Raw genomic sequence first — 22,752 nt, 5'->3', positions numbered from 1 at the left:
GCCAGCATTTAAAAATATGCTTGATCTCATATTTTCTATTAGTAAATGTATTCCCTCTGCATGATGAGTTTAATCTGTTCAATATTCATGTTCCAAGCAGGCAGACACTTTCAATAATAGTTGATGCTATGATGTCTTATGATGTGATGTAAGGACAGCATAGGCTATTCACTAACTAAAAAATGAAGGGAAAAGCCTCAGAAAAGCCCTCCCACCCCCACCGAAGTGGTTTGTTAAAGGTGGTTGAGCGGTCACCTCACTGGCAGAAAACCTTCACTATAGCGAGACCCTCATGCTGTACTTCACTAATGAAAAAAACAAAAGATAGAAGAAAAACTTTTCAACTTATCTTCAGCTGATCGGTACACCAACGGTGGCCAGTGTTTCACAAATCTGCTGCCTCAGGGTGTATCCCCACCGATCAGACCTCTTTCAAATGGGGCGCCAAAAAAAACCCCGTCTCACGCATCCTTCATTTTTTAGTTAGTGAATAGCCTATGCTGTCCTTACATCACATCATAGGACATCATAGCATCAACTATTATTGAGAATGTTTATTATTCTATACATTGTCTTTTCATGATATCTGAGTCATTGTAACTACATAAATAGAGCCAGTCTGACCTACGGCGCATTCCGAAAATCAGTTAAAACTGTTCTGTTTGACAAATTTTCTCCTAAACAGAAGCCTCTCCATTCTCAATGATATTTCCCCCTCTCTCTACCTTAATTTAATTTGCTGTCCTCTACCTATTTCTTATGTAACCCTCACTTCTTGCTTCCTGTAATTCGCTGATTGTCCAGCCTTCTTCGAATGTGAACTGCCTAGAAGTCTTTCGACTATGGCGGTATAGAAGAATAGAGTTATTATTATTATTATTATTTGTCCATCACAGTGGTTACCCAGTTGTAGCTGAGGATAGTAAGGGCATAAGTAATTCTAGCATTGTATTAACGATTACAGTAGTTTAATTTTGTATGCATTATTAAGAGAGGAGACAAGCATTTGCAGGTCGAATGGCTTATACTTCTTTTGTCAGCCAATTAAAACATCTTCACTGAGATCTACTGAAGTAACCTTTGTGTGGTCTCGGTCTCGGATGGAAATGGTTTCTGGAAGCTCTTGCTGGTGAAATTTTGAGATGATATTAAATGTGTGTGTGGGAACTGACGGGAAACAAATAAGAAAAATGGAAAAAAAAAAGATTTAGGATAAGGATTTTCTTTTACATTTTTTTTTTCATGGATGGGAAAGGTGACGTTAGAGATGGCGGTAAAAGTTAGTCCTGGTGAAGCTAGTCTGGAACAATAGCACAGTGTTGTTGTGGGCTGATTCCACGACTTAGATATTCTTCCCATGTCAGTATAATCACTATGGGAGGTAGCTCGATTAAGGATTACCATATCATTAATAGTATCCATGACTTTTGTTCAAAGGCTACTTCTGTAATGTTGCCTTGTGGATGAAGCATCCTAATCCCCTGAGCTGCAGCTGTAGAGAGGGGGCTTCCTTAGAGCTGCCCACACTGACTTCTCTGCCCCCTTGGATCAGTTCTGAAAAAACAGACAGAAACAACAGTCAACTCAAAGCCGGAAAAAAGAAACATCCATTTTACATTTCCACATTCATCCCCAAGCTTCAATCCCTGCCAGTGTCTTCCATTCATCTCTTCTCTAACATCCAGATCACTACTCGGATGGTGGCCAGATTAAAGGGGGAACAATACAGTTTTAAATGTAAAGTTTGCATCTAATTTTTCTTTGCATGAGAAAAAAAGCACATTTATTCCATCTATGTGCCTGTCTAGTGCTTAGCTCACAGTTTGTCAGGCCTTTCTTATTTTCTTTGGCAGTGCGAGGCAGCGCTGCCCCCGTGTCTCTGCTGCTACTCATGTCTGGTGAAGGTATTAAACAAATACTTTGAAATGTCTATGTGTGAACAACATTGAATACAGAGATGTTAAACATCAGTTTTGCCTTGCTGGTTTGATACTTGCATGAAGGATGGCTCATTCCCTGGTTTTGCAGCGTGCAGAACAAAATACAAAAGTCCTCAAGTAATGTGCACAAAAACTGATTAAAGCACAGATGGCATGGCCCCTTAAATGCTAAGGGGCTCATAATCGAAACTTAAATACATCTAAAAATCCGTCCCAGCCGGCACTAGGACGATCTAAAAGGCAGGTCGTCCAAGTGCCGATAACCGAAATGGCTTTTTGGACGTTTTAGGCCTCTGAAGCCCGCTGTGCACCCAGAGTTGAAAGGAGCATTTTTAGAGGAGTGGTTAGGGTGGGACATGGGCAGGATGTGGGCTAACCTAGACTTAGGGCTAAATTCACTAAGCAAGCTGCTCGTGTACCGCTCGGATTGCGCTCAATTTATGACCCCGGCTCAATTCACTAACCACCCTCCAGACCTCATCCTCACTGTATGTGATCAGCGCATGCAAATGAGTAAAAATGCATGTAAATTTCTTAACGCGTCAATTCATGAAACTATTTCCTCCAAACCGACTGGCCTTTCCGTTCCAAAAAGTTACGACTGCTGAGGACTAGTCATTTACATCCTCACCGGCTATTTCTATCTAGCAACTGACGCGTGCATGTTAAGAACCCCATCAAAAATATACATCTACCCCTCCAAAAATCATAAATATATCAAAACTTTTAAATATATGTATACCTTCATGTACATAAGCATTCGAAATATTTTTTTTTTCTTTTTTGGAATGCGCATAGCGAGCATGGGAGTGAGTCTCGTATTTGTAATGCGCATTGCGAGAAAATCGCAGATTAACCCTGTGCTCTCCTTGCGCATTGTACATTTCAAATATCAATTCCAAATAACAAAAAAAAAATAAAAATCAAATAAAACTTTTATGGGCCAGCTATCCCTCCCCCTTCCTTCCAGCTGGATTGTCGCGTTCATGTGACGTTAGGGTGTCGCTAGTGGTTTCTACGTGCTTCACGGCAGATAGAGCCGCACAGCCTCCTGGGATTCATAGGCTGTATATAAAAGTGCCTGATCCCAGCGCATTCAACAACTGTTAACTGTTGTGCCTTCTAGCAACTTGAAAGTACTTTTCCTGCTGGAATCAGCGAACAAGATGGCGTTTGGAGCAGGACGCTGAGAGGAGCACTTCCCTCTTCTGGGAGAAAATTTTCTTCATTTCAATTTCAACGTTATATTTCAATGCCTAAAAGAAGAGGAAAAACGAGGGGTATCCCTCTACCTACATCGGGCTTCTCGACGCCGAGGCAAACTGTGATAACAGCATTCACAGTTACTCCTTCCATGTCGGGCGCCTCCGCTGCTGTGGAGAGGGAACTCCACAGCTTGGACAGCGAGATGTCTCTCTCGCTGAGCCCACGAGGACCGCATACCCCTCCCATCCCAGGAGAATCTTCGTTGCAGAGGAATTGGCAAGAGGGCTCCCCCGGAGTGTGCGGGGAGGCTCATTCACTCTCCGAAGTGAACCCGGAAGTGAAACATACAGCAGACACGCTGACTCCGATGTCGGAGAGTCAGCGTCCTGGGGGAGAGGAGCCGTTGGTAACCAGCGTCGGGGAGGTTGTAGGAGTCCAGAATTCCATCGCAGGAGCAGGAGCCGTACTAAAGCCGGCAGGTATCCCCCTCCTCGGACCGTTGGTGAAACCACAGGCTGTTACCCTGGATTCTATCTGGACTGCGATAGAGAATTTGCACCTGGTATGTTCCAATTTTCTTACTACAACTCAGAATTCTACTTCCAGGATAAGCTCCTTAGAAACTATTACCCAGCAACACCAAGTGGACTTAAAAAAATTAGATAAAGAAACAACAGAGACTAAGAATTTAATTTCTAAACAAACAACAGATAAAATGATGATTTTGAGGAAGATTGAAAACCTGGAGAACCAGCAAAAGAATTTAAATTTGAGGATTCTTAATTTTCCGGTTCCCAAGTTTATGTCTCCTCAAGAACTGTTTAAGAACTTTATGTTGAATGTTCTAAATGTACCTGAAGTAAGTCTTCCTCCGATACAAAGAATTTATTACTTAAAACAAGTGCAGAAAGAAAAAGCTTTAGTGGATGAAAATGCTCAATTAGATGTTTCCGCTATTCTGCAGTCTTCTGATATTGAAACTCAGGGAAGAGCAACTTTATTGGTCTCGTTGGTATTTCTTCAAGACAAAGAGATGTTGCTTAAATTATATTTTAATTTAAAGCAGATTACTTATTTGGGAGAAAGGGTATATATATTTCCTGATGTTTCAAGGTGGACACAATCTAGGAGGAAAGAATTTCTGCTATATAGATCAAAGGTGATTGCTTTGGGGGCAAGTTTTCAGTTGCGATTTCCTTGCAAATGTTTTATTTCCTATCAAGGAAGTAAATATATTTTCTTCGAACCTGCCCAATTAGGTTTTTTCCTTGAAGGTAAAGGTATCTCTACACAGTCCGAATGATAAAGGTTAATAATGTGGTTGATTTGTTTTGGATAGGATAAGATCAGGCTGCTCTATTTCTTTATTTCTATTTTTCTTTTGTATTTCCCCTTTCCCGAGGGGTTTTTACTTCATCTTGTTTCTTCTCTCCAGGTTGTGGACTGTATTACATGATTTATTTTGAATGTTTAAATTTCGATTCTTGGTTTGTATTATGACTAAGAGAATATATTTCTGTATTTCTTTAAACATCTTTGTATATAGGATGTATTAAAATGATAAATAAAGTATTAAAATAAAAAAAAAAGAAAGTACTTTTCCTGAGAGAAATGGACTGTGCTCATCAGCTGACGAACTCGAAGAATTCAACAGCTCGCTCACAAACCTCCGATGCTAAAAGTTTTCAAAAACCTACGGTCACAGCTAATACAGCTAGCAATAGTACTTCAGAAAAAAAGAACGGTTGGTAAGAATACTTCCTTATTTATTGCCTTTTTTACGACAACAATGCTTTGCGGTAGGCGCATTCGGAACCCGCTAATGACGTCCACGATTAATCCACGCCCCATTTCTATGCAGTGAATTCCTAAATAGCTAGCGCTTGCATTATGAGCTTCAAAACCAACCAGGATACAGTGCACATGCGCGTTGATCGATGTTTCAGCGCTAATAGCGGCGTGTTTACGATTGGATCATTTGCATGGACAAGCTGTACTGAATCGATTGTCTACAATGACTCGGAAATGGATAGGATACGAATAGGATAGATTTTGGGACTTTAGTGAATCCTGCCCTTAGTCGTCCTGCAGGGATAATCGAATGTGTGACAAGACTGCCTAGGCCAGGGGTGTCAAAGTCCCTCCTCGAGGGCCTGAAGGTACTGTACTGCTTAAGAGTGGGGATTAGTATATACAGTAAAACCTTGGTTTATGAGCATAATGCGTTCTGAAAACATGCTTGTAATCCAAAACACTCGTATATATCAAAGCGAATTTCTCCATAAGAAATAATGGAAACTCAGACGATTCGTTCCACAACCCAAAAACTTTAATACAAAACACTGAATGTAGTTGTATTGTAAGACCTCGCTCATTTAAAACAGTCACAACACTCCTGCAGCCAGAGAGAAAAGAACCATCAGCTCAGTTGTGATGATGTGACACGTGTATACTGTATGTACTTGTATTGCAAGACTTTGATCGTTTAGAACCGTCACTACACTCTTGCAGTGTCAGAGAAGAACCATCAGCTCAGTTGTGATGTGTGTATACTGTATGTACTTGAATTGCAAGACCTTGCTTGTATATCAAGTTAAAATTTAATAAAATGTTGTGCATGTCTTGCAAAACACTTGCAAACCAAGTTACTTGCAATCCAAGGTTTTACTGTATAGCTATTGGGATTGTAGACAGATGGGTATAGTGGCTTTGGGGGGGCTCACCATAACCTATAAGGGAGTTCTGATAAGATGTTTATATGGCACCCTTTTTGTGAAGTTCACAGCAGTGCCCTATAAGTGCTCATATTCCATAACCGTGGAAATAGATAAAAGAACGCACAAAAACATCAGTATGCAGAAAAGAAGATTGTGTTCTTAAAGTTTGTGGTTCAAAAGATCAAACCCATGCTGCTCCTTATGACCCTGGCCAAGTCACTTAATCCCCCCATTACCCCAGGTACATTAGATTGGTTGTGAGCCTACCAGGACAGACAGGGAAAAATGTTTGACTACCTGAATAAATTCATGTAAACCGTTCTGAGCTCCCATGGGAGAACAGTATAGAAAATTAAATATATAAATCAGTTAAACCATGTTGTCAAAACATGTTATTTTCAATTGCATTTAGAAACATAGAAACATGATGTCAGATGAAGGTCAAATGGCTCATTTAGTCTGCCCCTCCGCTGTAACAATTATCTCTTTCTCTCTTTGAGAGATCCCACGTGCCTATCCCACGTCTTCTTGAATTCAGAAAAGGTTACTGTCTCCACCACTTCTTCCAGGAGACTATTCCCTTTCTGTAAAAAAAGTATTTCCTTTGATTATTCCAGAGCCTCTTAACTTCATCCTATGCCCTCTCATTCCAGAGCTTCCTTTCAATTGAAAGAGACTCGACTTATGTGCATTTATGCCACGTAGGAAATTTAAACATCTCTATTATTTCTCCCCTCTCCCACCTTTCCTCTAAAGTATACATATTGAGATCTTTAAGTCTGTCCCTATACGCCTTATAATGAAGACCGTGCACCATTTTAGTAGCCTTCCTCTGGACTGACTCCATCCTTTTTAAATCCTTTGGAAGGTGCGGTCTCTAGAATTGTACACAATATTCTAAATTAGGTCTCACCAGAGTCTTATACAGGGGCATCAATACTTCCTTTTTCCTACTGGCCATACCTCTTCCTATGCACCCTTGCATCCTTCTAGCTTTCACCGTCACCTTTTCAATGTGTTTGGCCTCCTTAAGATCATCACATACAATCACACCCAAGTGCTGCTCTTCTGTCATGCGCATGAATGACTACTTCAAAAAATTGCGAGCCATGGAATCAAGGGTGAAATACGTGGATTAAAAATTGGTTGACAGATAGGAAACAGAGAGTGGGGGTAAATGAACAATACTTGGACTGGAAAAGCGTCACGAGTGGAGTGCCGCAGGGTTTGGTGATTGGACCCGTGCTCTTCAACATATTTATAAACGACCTGGAAATTGGTTCGACGTGCGAGGTGATTAAATTTGCAGATGATACAAAGTTATTCAGAGTAGTGAAGACACAGAAATATTGCAAAGACCTGCAACGTGGCATAAATACGCTCGAGAAATGGGCCACGACATGGCAAATGAGGTTTAACGTGGATAAGTGTAAGTTGATGCATGTCGGTAACAAAATTCTTATACACAAATACAGGATGTCCAGTGCAGTACTCGAAGATTCCCCCCAGGAAAGAGTAGAGAATGACACGGGGAAAAAATCTGTCCCCGTCACTGCACCGTCCCCGGCCCACCATCCTCTGCACCGCCCCGTCACCACCGTTCCCTTCACCGCCCCATCACCGTCACCGCCATCCCTTTCACCGCCCCGTCACCGCCACTGCCATCCCATTCACCGCCCCATCACCGTCCCTGTCTAGCACCCATCTTCTTCCCTCCGCTCCCCCACTCTGCCTTCCACATTTCCTTTCAGGGTCTGTTCCTCTCTACCCTCTTTCAATGTCTGTTCTATTCCTTTCCACCACCCTTCCCTCCCTCCTTTACCATCTGTTCCTTTCTACCACCCTTCTTTCATATCTTCTATCAGTCCCCCCACCATCACCAGCAGTCTCTCTTCTCCCTTACCATGAGCAAATAGAACTTCTGAAAATTGTATTGCTGAGGCATTATTTCTAGTACGCCTTTTTTTCCAGATGGATAATGACATCAATTTTATAATTCTTACTGTCTGCTCTGATTTCATTCACAATTTGGTTTGTGTTTTGTACCTGAGGATTCCATGAGGCATTTAACCTTTTCCTGTCTCTTCTGTGATTTCAAGTTGATTCCTTCAATAATGGAGTCTCAAGGCAGTAGCAGTTTTCTATTTTGGGCTCTTTTGACATTGTTTAAGGGATTTCTTGTACATTTGATGCTGGTCTTCTTTGATGAGGTCACTTCAGAATCTATTTCCAAGGAAGAGAAACTTTTTCCCTTTCACCCCCTCCTTCCTTGTGTGAGCCGGAACACGCGGTCCCCGCAAGCAAGTAATTTTATATAATTTTCATTCTATTCATTCATAGAAATTAAAGTCTAGATAATGCCAGTCACATAACAAAACATGATTTTACAAAAATAATTCCCTGCACAGTCAAGCCTGCAAGGATTACTAGATGTCTTTCAGCAGCTCCCCTCCCTCCCTCCCCCTTACCTTTGTGGCCAAGTCAAAATGATCTACCAACAATAAAATTTTAAAAAACACAAAGCACGCTGTACGCAGAGAAAATGTTAATTATCATTTATATTCCGCGGGTTTTCAAAGAGGTCAAGGCAGATGACTTTATGCAATGTCACCTCGGTAACAACTATACAAAAATAGACAAATATTCCCCCTCCCTTTTTACTAAACTGCGATAGCGGTTTTTAGCGCAGGGAGCTGCGCTGAATGCCCCACGCTGCTCTCGACGCTCATAGACTCCCTGTGCTAAAAACCACTATTGCGTTTTAGTAAAAGGGGGCCATAGTGCAAAATATAGTCAGCAGATATAAATTCTCAAAACGAACACATTTTGATCACTAAGTTGAAAATAAAATCATTTTTCCTACCTTTTTGTCTGGTGATTTCATGAGTCTCTGGTCCTTCTTCTGATCCTTCTTCTTTCTTCTCCTGCCTCCCCCCCTCTTTCTTTCTCTTAATTTGAGTGCAATTGTTGGATATGTAAAAAAGGGGGGATGATATATGTATTTGTCATAAAATATAATTTAATTTAAGTGCTGTTCAAGTATAAAATGTATGTATGATATGTTGCACTTATTTTTGGTTTTAAAATGAATAAAGATTAAAAAAAAGATTAGATTTTTATGGTCTATTGTAGTTTATGAAAGCTAACCTCTTATTCCTTACCTTCTCAGCTACAACTTTTGAGAACAAAAGCGGCCTTCTATTCTTCTTACTTTTACTTACTTGCCTCACAAAAAGATTTGCTGCCCTTACAATAACTCCTTTCAGTTTTGCTCACTGCATTTCTACCCCTTCCAGACATTCCCATCCAAACAACAATTCCTTGATGTAATCCCCCATCCGACCAAAGTTAGTTTTTTTAAAGTCTAAAACCTTTACTTTTGAATGAGCCCTCTCTATACCCGTCTTAATAATAAACCGTATCATGCAGTGATCATTGGATGCCAGATGATCATCCACTGTAACATCAGAAACACTGTCCCCATTTGTAAGCACTAAGTTCAGTATGACCCCCATCCTGTGTGGGTTCCATTACCAACTGCTGGAACAGTTCTCCTTGTAGAGAATCCAGGATCTCCCTACTTCTAGAAGACTCAGTAATAGGGATACCCCAATCAACATACAGCATATTAAAATCACCTATTAGTAAAACTTCCCCTTTTTTAGATATATTCTAAATGTCTACTATTAAATGTCTACTATTCTTCTGTCTGTGAAGGAAACCTGTGTATCACACAAATATAAATATATTTACCATACCCTCTTTCTAAATCGATCCACAGTGCCTTTTCCTTGCCCTGAAGATCCTGCAGTTGTGTGGATTTAATATGATCTTTAACACATAATGCTACTCCCCCTCCTTTTCTTCCTACCCTGTCTTTCCTGAACAGATTTATAGCCTGATATAACTACATCCCAGTCATGGTTCTCCGTGAACCATGTCTCTGTGATTGCTACTATATCCAACTCATCTTCCATCACTTCTTCTAGAACTAGAATTTTGTTTCCCATACTTCAAGAGTTAGTATATACTGCTTTCCAGACATTGTTCCCAATTTCCCATAGATGTAGAGGTATTCAGTGATTTACTTACCTGAGGGCTTATACTCACCTGGTGGATTTGATCACCCTTCCCCATCACTTCTAGTTTAAAGCCCTCTTAGTAGATTAGCCAGCCTGCCACCTAAGACACTTCTTCCCTTCTTTGATAAATATATACCATCCCTGCTCATAAAATGATCCTTTTTTAAAACTGAACTGAACCCCAACATTCTCCTGCACTGATATAAATCCAACTCTCATTTCTTGCCACTTCTGGCTCTCTTCAGGGACCCTTCTGAAACTGTATGTTCTTGCTTAATGTGTAAAACTGATGCATTTACTTTGTAGTTCATTGTAAATTTAGCTATTATTTCGCTCTCTACCTCCTCCCTCTTTTGTCTTCCCAGACTCCTGGCTAAAGCCTTTGAACCCAAACCTGCACTGATATAAATCCAACTCTCATCTCTTGCCACTTCTGGCTCTCTTCAGGAACACTTCTGAAAAATGCCCATCATTAAAGTATAACCTACCTCTAGGAGATAGTCTCCACTGCCACACCATGAACTCAGCTTAGACCCTCCCACCCCTAGGCTCAACCCACCCACCAATCATCCTCCACCTATTTCCCAACCAATAGAATAAAAGTAACTAAATTAAAAATATAATCAACAACCCCAGTACTATACTATAATCTCATAAGCTTATATATACTTAAAAAAATCTCACCCTTCCTTATCTATCTTCTATCATATCCAGAACAACTCTCACTCCCTCCACTCCCCAAAGACTCCTCTTCACCAACTCCTATTACTGCTACTAACCTGTCGCTTCCTCCTCTATAATATTACCAAAATCCGTCCTCTTCTCTCTGAACACATAACCAAAACCTTGTCCACGCTCTCATCACCTCGCACTTAGACTACTGCAATGTACTTCTCTTGGGCCTCCCGCACACCTCTCTCTTGCCTCTTCAATATGTTCAAAATGCTGCTGCATGACTCATATTCCATGAAAGCTGCTATTCTCACATTACCCCTCTCCTCAAGTCACTTCATTGACTCTCCATCCATTTCCAAATACAGTTTAAACTCCTCTTGATGACCTACAAGTGCATTCGCTCTGAAGCCCCCGATAATGGTCCAGTGACAGAGAAACATGACTTTATGGTTCGTGCATATCGTAAAATATTCCCCTTTGATGTGTCTAACAACCAACAATTCTGTGACCTCAGCGTCCTTGGCAGAGTATATGGTATTAGGCATTTTGCCAAATAATTCGGCAGGATGTCATAAACGGCTTGTTTGGCAAGTTTCAAAACTTTGAAAACTTCTAAACTAGATGTGCATATACCTCTTCATCACCCATACTGTTTCTGGAGTATGAGCATTAAACTTAAGAACACATGACAAAACGCTATCCTCTTCTTTCTGTTGCTTATTCTGAAGTAAAAATTATCTATGATTAAACATAGCTCTTGTAGCTGCTCCCTTAACCAGAGATCTAGGATAGCCTCTCTCTTCAAATTTATCTCGCAATTTCATAGATTTCTCTTTGTGTTTATCCTTTAGAGAGCAAATTCTTCGATATTGCAATAATTGAGAGAAAGGAATATTCTGGCAAGAATGTCAAGGGTGCATACTAGAAAATGTAGCAACTTGTTATCATCTGTCGGCTTAATGTAAATTGAAGTAACAAATTGGCCATGTTGATACTGAATCCATACATCCAGAAAAGACGGAATGATTTTGTGGAATTCCTTGCTGGTTGAAATAAAAAGTGCATCCAGTTTACTTCAATTCAGGAAATGGGTTAAAACTTTATTATTTAAGAAATGTTTCTCTTGAATGGCTGAGTTGCTTTTATCTGGTTTTATGTTACAGTTTTTATTGTTTTTTCAGTGTGAATTTATTTTTATGGTTTTGTTAGTGCTATTTGGTTATTATGTATGTTTCTATTGTAACTCACTCAGAATTGTAGGATGATTGCAAGTAATAAATGTTTAAATAAATAAATAAATCCCATTTCAGCTCAAAACAAATCATGTTATGAAATTGATTCAGTTCAGAAACAAACTGTAATATAGCCTCAACTGTATGTGTCCAAATCACAAAAGCATCGTCAATGTATCTCCACCAGCACAGCACATGACAAAAATGTGGAGATGAATATACCCAATGATATTCAAAATCAGCCATGAATAAGTTGGCAATAAATTGAGCAAAATGATGCCCCCATGGCCACCCCTCTTTTTTGCATTAAATTTCTTTTAATCAAAGAGAAAATAGTTGTGTGACGCGGCCAATTCTGTCAATGACATAAAAAATTCAGGAGGCACAACATATGAACATGGCGCCACTGAAAGCACTTTATGCACTACTCTTTTGCAGAATATTTGTGTATACAGATACTATGTCCAAAGATACCAAAATCAAGGGTTTTGAAGAATCAACTTTCAGTCCATCCAGCAACTGTAAAAAAACATGTGCTTTCCTTCACGTATGATGGAATCAATCCTACATGTATTTGAAGAAATTGATCAACATACTTACATATTTTCTCCAATAGAGAGTCTCTCACCGATACTACCTGGCAGCCAGGAGGATCAATAACACTCTTATGAATTTTGGGACAATAGGGATCTTGAACTTAATATAACTCAAAAATTGGGCTTCAGATTTAATCAGAAACTCTTGTCTACTTCCTTGTGTAACCAGTCTTATCAATTTACACAAAATTTTATCTGACAGATAATTTTCCAGCAAAATATATGTAGAATCGTCCAGTAGCTGATGATAAACTTCCTTAGTATAATCATAATCGCTCCAACTTCCTTAGTATAATCATAATCGCTCCACCTTTATCAGCTTTCCGGATCACAAGAGATGAATCCATCATCAGATCTTGGAGTACATCCCTTTTCTGCGTCAATAAATTATATGGTTTCCAAGCAAGAGACCTTTCCATTTTCTCCACATCCTGAAGCACTAATGTTTTAAACGTCAGCTTACTTATTTCTACCCACGCTATGTGGATTTCTGGAGAGACTTATGAAGCTTAATACAGTTTTCCCATTGTTCATTAAAATCACTGTGTGTATTACTTCTGAGTGGAGGGGTTTTTTGGGGGGGGCCTATGATTAATGTGTGCTCACTCGACTACTTGGTAATAGCTTGAATTGGTTGGTAGTTGAAATCACCCGTAATTATTGTATTACCCAGTTTGTTGGCCTCCCTAATTTCTGACAATATTTCAGCATCTCTGTTCATCCTGGTCAGGCAGATGGTAGTACACTTCTATCACTATCCTTTTCCCTTTTACACATGGAATTTCTACCCATAGGGATTCCAAGGTGTGTTTCTGCTCCTGTAGAATTTTCAGTCCATTTGATTCAAGGCTCTCCTTAATATATAATGCTACACCTCCACTGTAGCTTCATAAAAGAGGAAATTACCAGTGCACATCTGCCTAGAAACAGTTCTGCTCAATTTACAGTGCTGAGGTATTATCTGTAATGGAGGATATGAAGAACCTGTTTGAACTTGGAAGCAAGGCCTGATTATAAAATTGATAATGTGCCATCTGAAATGGAGATATTTGCTACTTTTAAGGTGAAGCAGAGAGCTGGAAACCCTACTCCCTCCCCAAAACCGGGGAGAACCGGAAAGAGCACAGGAAGCATCAAAAGGAATGTCACCGCATGGTTAGAAGAGCAAAAAGAGAATATGAAGAGAGGCTAGCCATGGAAGCACAAAATTTCAAACCGTTCTTCAGATATGTTAAAGGGAAGCAGCCGGCAAGGGAGGAGGTGGATGAAGGAGATAAGAAAGGAGTGGTGAAGGAGGAAAAAGGAGTGGCGGATAGACTAAACATGTTCTTTTCGTCAGTATTTACAAAAGAGGACACATCCAATGTGCCGGAACCTGAAAAAATCTTCAAAGGAGATCAAGCAGAAAAATTAACATCCATGGAGGTAAGCCTTGAAGACGTACGCAAGCAGATAGATAGATTAAAAACTGACAAATCTCTGGGCCCGGACAGAATCCACCCAAGGGTACTGAAAGAACAAAAGGAGGAAATAGCGGAACTACTACAGAAGGTTTGTAACCTATCCCCGAAAACAGGTGTGATCCTGGAGGATTGGAAGATACCTAATGTTACACCCATCTTTAAAAAAGGATCGAGGAACTACAGACCGGTAAGTCTGACTTTGGTTCCGGTGAAGATGGCGGAAGCGCTGATAAAAAACAGCATTGATAAGCATCTAGAAAGGAATAAACTGATGAAAACAAGCCAACATGGCTTCTGCAAGGGAAGATCGTGCCTAACGAATTTATTGCACTTCTTCGAAGGAATTAACAAACAAATGGGCAAAGGGGACCCCATAAACATCGTACACTTAGATTTCCAAAAAGCCTTTGACAAGGTACCCCATAACCGCCTATTATGGAAACTGAAGAACCATGGGGTGGAAGGAGAAGTACATAGATGGATCAAAATTGGTTGGTGGGTAGGAAGCAAAGGATAGGAGTAAAGGGCCACTACTCAGACTGGAGGAGGGTCACGAGTGGTGTTCCGCAGGGGTCGGTACTCGGACCGCTGCTGTTCAATGTATTTATAAATGATCTAGAAATAGGAATGAAATACGAAGTAATAAAATTCGCAGACAACACCAAACTATTTAGTGGAATTAGGACTAAAGAGGTCTGTTAAGATTTACAAAGGGACCTGAACAAACTAGGGGAGTGGGCGACGAGATGGCAGATGAAGTTTAATGTAGAGAAATGTAAAGTCATACATGTAGGAAACAGAAACCCAAAGTACAGCTATATGATGGGAGGGCTGGTAATGGGTAAAAGTACCCTAGAAAAGGACTTGGGGGTGATGGTGGACAGGACAATGAAGCCGTCGGCACAATGCGCAGCGACCTCTAAGAAGGCGAATAGAATGCTTGTATTATCAAGAAATGTATTACAACTAGAACAAAAGAAGTTATCCTGCCATTGTATCGGGCAATGGTGTGCCCGCATCTGGAGTACTGCGTCCAATATTGGTTGTCGTACCTTAAGAAGGATATGGCGATACTCGAGAGAGTTCAATAAAGAGCGACGCGATTGATAAAAGGTATGGAAAACCTTTCATATGCTGAAAGATTAGAGAAACTGGAGCTCTTTTCCTGGAAAAGAGGAGGCTTAGAGGGGACATGATAGAGACTTACAAGATCATGAAGGGCTTAGAGAAAATAGAGAGGGACAGATTATTCAAACTTTCGAAAACTACAAGAATGAGAGGGCATTCAGAAAAATTGAGAAGGGACAGATTCAGAACCAATGCTAGGAAGTTCTTCTTCACCCAAAGGGTGGTGGACACCTGGAATGCACTTCCAGAGGGTGTGATAGGACAGAGTACGGGGTTTAAGAAGGGATTAGACAATTTCCTGAAGAAAAAGGGGATAGAAGGGTATAGATAGAGGATTACTATACAGGACCTGATGGGCCGCCATGTGAGTGGACTGCTGGGCATGATGGACCTCTGGTCTGACCCAGCAGAGGCACTGCTTATGTTCTTATGTTGAGATGTCTTATCAGTTATCGAAGGCATAGTACTGGATGGATAGACAGGAAATTTAGCTAGGTAGAAATAGGAACTAAGAAGAAACTGGTTTGAACTGACCAGAAGCTAAAGCTTTACAAGTATTAGGCCTAGGATCATGTGATATGGAGACATGTAATGAGGGAGTTAGGAAGAAGTCAACATGCGCGATGTGTTGAATTGTGATTGGCAACAAAATGCTGGAGAGAAGGACTAGTTGAGTGGAAGGCTACAGAGGGTAGTGATCAATGGAGATTGCTCTGAGGAAAGAGATGTTACCAGTGGTGTGCTTCATGATTCTGTTCTTGGGCCTGTTCTTTTTAATATTTATATAAACGATATTGCTGAAGGGCTGTCGGGTAAGATTTGCCTCTTTGTGGATGATACCAAAATCTGCAATAGAGTAGGTAATGCCAGGAAGATGTGAATGACATGAATAAAAACCTGGCAAAACTTGAAGAATGGTCTAAAATTTGGCAGCTAAAATTGAATGCTAAGAAATGCAAGGTATTGCATTTGGGCTGCAAAAACCCAGTACAGTTTAGGAGGTGAAGAACTTATGTGCACGACAGAAGAGTGGGGCTTGGGTGTGATTGTATGTGATGATCTTAAGGTGGCCAAATAGGTTGAAAAGGTACAGCGAAAGCTGGAAGGATGCTAGGGTGCATAGGAAGAGGTATGGCCAGTAGAGAAAAGGAGGTATTGATGCCCCTGTATAATACTCTGGTGAGACCTCATTTAGAATATTGTGTACAATTCTGGAGACCGCATCTTCAAAAAGATATAAAAAGGATGGAGTCGATCCAAAGGAAAGCTACTAAAATTGTCCGTGGTCTTCGTCATAAGGCATATGGGGACAGACTTAAAGATCTCAATCTGTATACTTTGGAGGAAAGGCGGGAGAGAGGAGATATGAGAGAGATATTTAAATGCCTACGTAATGTAAATGCACATGAGTCAAATCTCTTTCATTTGAAAGGAAACTGCAGTGAGAGGGATTAGGGTGAAGTTAAGAGGTAATAGGCTCCGGAGTAATCTAAGGAAATATTTTTTTACAGAAAGGGTGGTAGATGCGTGGAACAGTCTCCCAGAAGATGTGGTGGAGGCAGTGACTACTCTGAATTCAAGAAAGCCTGGGATAGGCACGTGGGATCTCATAGAGAGAGAAAGACATAATGATTACTGTGGATGGGCAGACTGGATAAGCTATTTGGCCTTTATCTGCCATCATGTTTCTATGTTTCTAAGGTGTTCACCCATGTCTAATGGAGATATGTCTGGCTGATAGCCAAGCTATGACTTGGTTCTCCATAAGTAAAAATCTCTTTTGTGTGCAGATGGCTGGAATATGACTTGATTATTCTACCTTATACTTCTTTATCCCAACCTTAAAATGCACTCAGTTCACGCTGCTTGTACTACCCGATTTACAAAGATTGTTTCAAACGATAAATATAACAAGTACATATGCAGATTCATTCTCACCATGTATTTTGAAAAAAATTTTCATTATTTTTAGCAAATACATTCACAAAATTATTTCAACTAGTTTGAAGGAAGGGATTATCCCTAAAATATGAAAACACTCAACTATTCACCCAATACCGAAAGATCTCAAAGGAAATTTGAATGATCTTACCAACTTTCGAACAATAGCAAAAATAGCCTGTATAGGAAAAATGATGGAAAAAATAGTTTTTAACCAGATTTCTGAATTCATCGAGAAAACTGAAGCTCTACACCCACATCAAACAGGCTTTCGACAACATCATTCGACCGAACATTCATTAATAGGCCTGACATCATCTGTTCTTTACTTTCTGGATCATCATCAATCTGTTCTCATATCCTTATATTTATCTTCAGCTTTTGACACTATAGATTATCATCTCCTAAGTAGACTCAGATCCTTAGGAATAACTGACAATGTTTTTCAATTGTTTCAGTCATATTTTTCTGAGCATTCATCAAAGGTAGTATTCAATAACTCATCTTCTAATACAATCTCAACAAGCTTCGGGATTCCTCAAGATTCAATTTTTTACACCTTTATTGTTTAACATATTCTTGGCCCCCCTGTTAACTCTCAGTCAATCGGATTTACACCATTTGCATATGCAGATGATGTTCAACTTTTGTATCCTCTAGATTCAAATTCCACAGAAGAAATCTCGTCAGTCAATGAGATTTTATCAAAAATTTACAAATGGCTACATGACAACAAACTAGCTCTTAATACATCCAAAACAGAGGTTTTGATATTCCTATGGAGGGAAAGGCAAAAATTAGGATCACACATAAACATCAATAAAATAATAATAAAGGAAGTTTCAAAGGTTAAAATACTAGGGGTTATTCTGGACCAGAAATTGAATTATCACGAGCAAATAAATTCATTGATTAGAAGCTGTTTTTACAGGCTACGGATAATTAGATCGTTATCCCCATTCCTTGACGAATCATCTTTGAATATTCTAATACACTCGTTAGTCATGTCAAAAATAGACTACTGTAATGCCTTGTACAAGGGAATAACATTAAAAGAAATATGCAGATTACAAATAATACAAAACACTGCAATAAAAATAATTACCAAAAAGAAAAAATTTGATCATGCCACTCCCCTTTTAAAAGAAACACATTGGTTACCTGTAAACTATAGAATCACATACAAAATGGCACTACCTATATATAAAACGTTAATGAATAAAGCTCCGGCATTCTTAGAAAGACTTCTAATCTCTTATATTCCTATAAGATCTTTAAGATCTGAGGAGAAAACTCTCCTCTCAGTCCCTTCTTTAAGATTCATTTACATGCGGAGGTGCACAATTTTCTCTGTTACGGCACCTCAAACTTGGAACTCGCTTCCAATTTATATTAGGGAAGAAAAAAAATCACTTAGTAAGTTCAAAGGTCTCTTAAAAAGCTGGCTCTTTAAGGACGCTTTCAACTGAGCTGCTTGAATTCTACAAAACTCAAACATTCTATAGTGGACTAAAATCCTCTAAATGAAAATTGAGTGGGTAACAATTCCCTATCCTATTGTCTTAACCTTTATGTTCATTTTAATTTTTTTTAATTGTAGTTAAACCTGTCTTCCTTTAGAAGGGCATGGCTTAGCGTGCACACAAAATGATCGTGTGATCGCAGCGCTCCTCTTACCTGGGCAACCGTTGAAAAAAAAAGATTTCCTTTTAAACTGTTTTCGGCTGAAAACATCGGAGAGGACAGCGGGAATATGGCGAGCACCCGACAGAGTAAGAGTGAAACCGGAGGGGCTGTGAAAAGGCAGAAGCAGGATCAAATTACCCCGAATAAGGTTCCGCTTCCTGCTGATGTATCAGAGGAGTTAAGCAAAGCTGAAGTTATGGGGGAACTGAGGCAAATCAAACAAATGCTGACAGAGACTGTGAGTAATATGGCAGAACTGAAGGAAGAAATCCTGAATATACACAGACAAATGGAAGTAGCTAATAAAAGAACAACAGTTAGAAGTTAAAATGGAGAGCTTAGAATGTGAAGGAAAAAGATGCAAAAATGACAGTTTGGAAATAATTCAATTGAAAAGTCAGCTGGAAGATTACGAAAACCGTGGAAGAAGAAAGAATATAAAACTTTTTGGAATACAGGAAAATTTGGAAGGGAAAAATGCAATACAGTTTTTAGAAAATTTAATTCCTAGATTATTGCAGTTGGATTTCAAACAGCCTTTTGAAATAGAACGGGCACACAGGATTCCAATAAAGAGTCTGGAAAATCAAGGGAGACCAAGACCATTAATATTCAAGATGTTAAGATACCAGCAAGCAATAGAAATTTTAAATGCTGCCAAAAAAGATAAAAACTTAAACTATAAAGGATCCAAAATATGGTTTTTACCAGACTTTGCTAAAAATACAGCAAATATTAGGAAGAAATTCCTTGATCTGAGATCTCAATTAAAGGAAAAAGGATATAAGTATGGGTTATACTAGCTGATGCCCCGGCGTTGCACGGGTATTTAATTATAGCAATAACACTGTAAATGGATTTAAATAAAGATACTTTATAGTGGTGAATGAAATAATTTTGTTACAGCTTTATAAAAAGTAAAATATTCAAAGTATAATGTGAAATATTTGACAAAATGAATACAATTCAACTAACACAAAAATTGATTATAAACAACATTTTTAGTTTCACCTCCAGGAGCAAGAACATATGCATTCTTGGGTGAACCCACCCTTCCCATGTGTGCAGGTGGGCCGCGAGACCCCCAGAACATATCACCCCAGGAAGTGAGGGATCTGCATACCAAGTTTCATTCAAATCGGTCACACAGCTTTGTATATTTTTTCCAATGACTTGAATGGGTGAAATCTGATTTTCTGTTTGTAGCTCCGCCCACGTGTGCAGGTGGGCCGCGAGACCCCCAGAACATATCACCCCAGGTAGTGAGGGATCTGCATACCAAATTTCGTTCAAATCGGTCCCACAGCTTCTTACATTTTTTCCATTGACTTGAATGGGTGAAATCTGATTTTCTGTTTGTAGCTCCGCCCACGTGTGCAGGTGGGTCGCGAGACCCCCAGAACATATCACTCCCGGTAGTGAGGGATCTGCATACCAATTTTCGTTCAAATCGGTCCCACAGTTTTTTACATTTTTTCCATTGACTTGAATGGGTGAAATCTGATTTTCTGTTTGTAGCTCCGCCCACGTGTGCATGTGGGTGGCAAGACCCCCAGAACATATCACCCCCGGTAGTGAGGGATCTGCATACCAATTTTCGTTCAAATCGGTCCCACAGCGTTTTACATTTTTTCCATTGACATGAATGGGTGAAATCCGATTTTCTGTTTGTAGCTCCGCCCACGTGTGCAGGAGGGCCGCGAGACCCCCAGAACATATCACCCCAGGTAGTGAGGGATCTGTATACCAAGTTTCGTTCAAATCGGTCAAGCCGTTTGTGAATTACTGTGAGAATGGCAGCTTTTTACATTTTTTCCATTGACATGAATGGGTGAAATCTGATTTTCTGTTTGTAGCTCCGCCCACGTGTGCAGGTGGGCCGCGAGACCCCCAGAACATATCACCCCAGGTAGTGAGGGATCTGCATACCAAGTTTCGTCCAAATTGGTCACAGTGAGAATGGCAGCTTTTTACATTTTTTCCATTGACATGAATGGGTGAAATCTGATTTTCTGTTTGTAGCTCCGCCCATGTGTGCAGGTGGGCCGCAAGACCCCCAGAACATATCACCCCAGGTAGTGAGGGATCAGCATACCAAGTTTAGTTCAAATCGGTCCCACAGCTTTTTACATTTTTCCCATTGACTTGAATGGGTGAAATCTGAAGTTATGTTTGTAGCTCCGCCCATGTGTGCAGTTGGGCCGCAAGACCCCCAGAACATATCATCCCGGGTAGTGAGGGATCCGCATACCAAGTTTCGTTCAAATCGGGCAAGCCGGTTTTGTGGAGGCAGTTTTTACATTTTTTCCATTGACATGAATGGGTGAAATCTGATTTTCTGTTTGTAGCTCCGCCCAGGTGTGCAGGTTGGCCGCGATACCCCCAGAACATATCACACCAGGTAGTGAGGGATCTGCATACCAAGTTTCGTTCAAATCGGGCAAGCCGTTTTTGCGTTGGCAGCTGTTTTACATTTTTTCCATTGACATGAATGGGTGAAATCTGATTTTATGTTTGTAGCTCCGCCCACATGTGCAGGTGGGCCGTGAGACCCCCAGAACATATCACCCCAGGTAGTGAGGGATCGGCATACCAAGTTTCGTTCAAATCGGACAAGCCGTTTTTGCGTTGGCAGCTCTTTACATTTTTTCCATTGACATGAATGGGTGAAATCCGATTATCTGTTTGTAGCTCCGCCCACGTGTGCAGGTGGGCCGCGAGACCCCCAGAACATATCATCCCGGGTAGTGAGGGATCTGCATACCAAGTTTCGTTCAAATCGGTCAAGCCGGTTTTGCGTGATCGCGGCACATACATACATACATCCGATTTTATATATATAGATTACCCAGCAAAAATGAGGGTATCTTGTGGGGATAAATCTTTGTATTTTGTTGATCCGGAAAAACTAAAGACCTTTCTTTCAAAATCAGAACCTATGTCATTTTAGCACAATGGGTGTTGAAATGAAGGGATAAATACTAAGACTGGATTGATGGATATTGAACAAAAAATTAAATATAAAGAACTATGGGACTTTTGTTTGTTGGAAAAAGAAGAATATGCAACAAAGAACAGGAAATAAAAATGAACAAGTGAAAAAGAAAATAAAAAAATGTAAAGAAGAAAGTAGAAAGAAGGATAGACTGGAAAGACATTAAAGTGAAATTATTAGACTGAACTTTTAGGAGACTGAAAGATGGATGATTGGAGTAAAGAATGAACAAGAAGGATTAAAGGACTGGACAAATGAACACAAAAGGAAAAGTGAAGACTGAATAGGAAAATAAATAGATGTGAAGAAGAAGAAAGCAGGACTGATAGACTAAAAGGATATTATAAAAAAAAAAATGAATGACAATTGGCAGTCAAAAGTCTTTAAGAGTGGATGGATGGAGATAAGAAATAAATATGAAAGTTCAGTTTATTTAATAAGTCAGAAAAGGAGAAAGTAAAGAATGAAAGGACAATAAGGAAAAGATTGCAGAATGGACTAATGATAGAAAGGACAAGTTATATGATATTTAAATGCAAGTAAAGGAAAGGAAAATGAATAATATAAAAGAAAGATACATAAGAATTTATTGGTAGCTGAAGGAATGTAAACATTGATGTTGTGATAATATAGTTTTAAAAAGATTGGATTTAATTTAGAGAAGAGGAAATATAAAAAGGGGGGAAAAATTATTTTGAAAATGAAATACAAATGTTTAAATACAAATAGAGGATAAAAACTTATAAAATTGAAGTTTGTTTTTTTTTAACAGAAATATATGAAGAGATGGATATTTGTTGTTGGATATTTAAAGGAGGATAGGAGAAGATGGATTAGATAATATAAGATATAGGAAAATGATACTTTTTATTAAATATATGACTATGATAGAATTTTCTTGAATGAAATAAAATGTTGGGGGAATGAATTAGAGATTGGTGAAATGATAAAAATGCATTAATGGAATGTTAGGAAATAAATATGGTTATGTGACTAAAGGTTAAATAATAGATAGAGAAATTAATTACTTTAAAATGGAAAAAAAAGAAAAAAGGTTTTATGATTAGAAGAGAGATATAATTAGATATATT

At 39.5% G+C, this 22,752-nt stretch overlaps 1 protein-coding gene across 1 annotated transcript in view; it reads left to right on the top strand.

Moving 5' to 3' along the window:
- Positions 1-22,752, top strand: part of LOC117359952 (EF-hand calcium-binding domain-containing protein 6-like) — a 177,208-nt gene that overhangs the window by 116,754 nt on the left and 37,702 nt on the right. The window lies entirely within an intron of this gene.

This window comes from Geotrypetes seraphini, chromosome 1 (genome assembly GCF_902459505.1).
Source record: "Geotrypetes seraphini chromosome 1, aGeoSer1.1, whole genome shotgun sequence".
Classification (NCBI taxonomy): Eukaryota; Metazoa; Chordata; class Amphibia; order Gymnophiona; family Dermophiidae; genus Geotrypetes; species Geotrypetes seraphini.
This window is presented reverse-complemented; position numbering and strand designations above follow the sequence as displayed.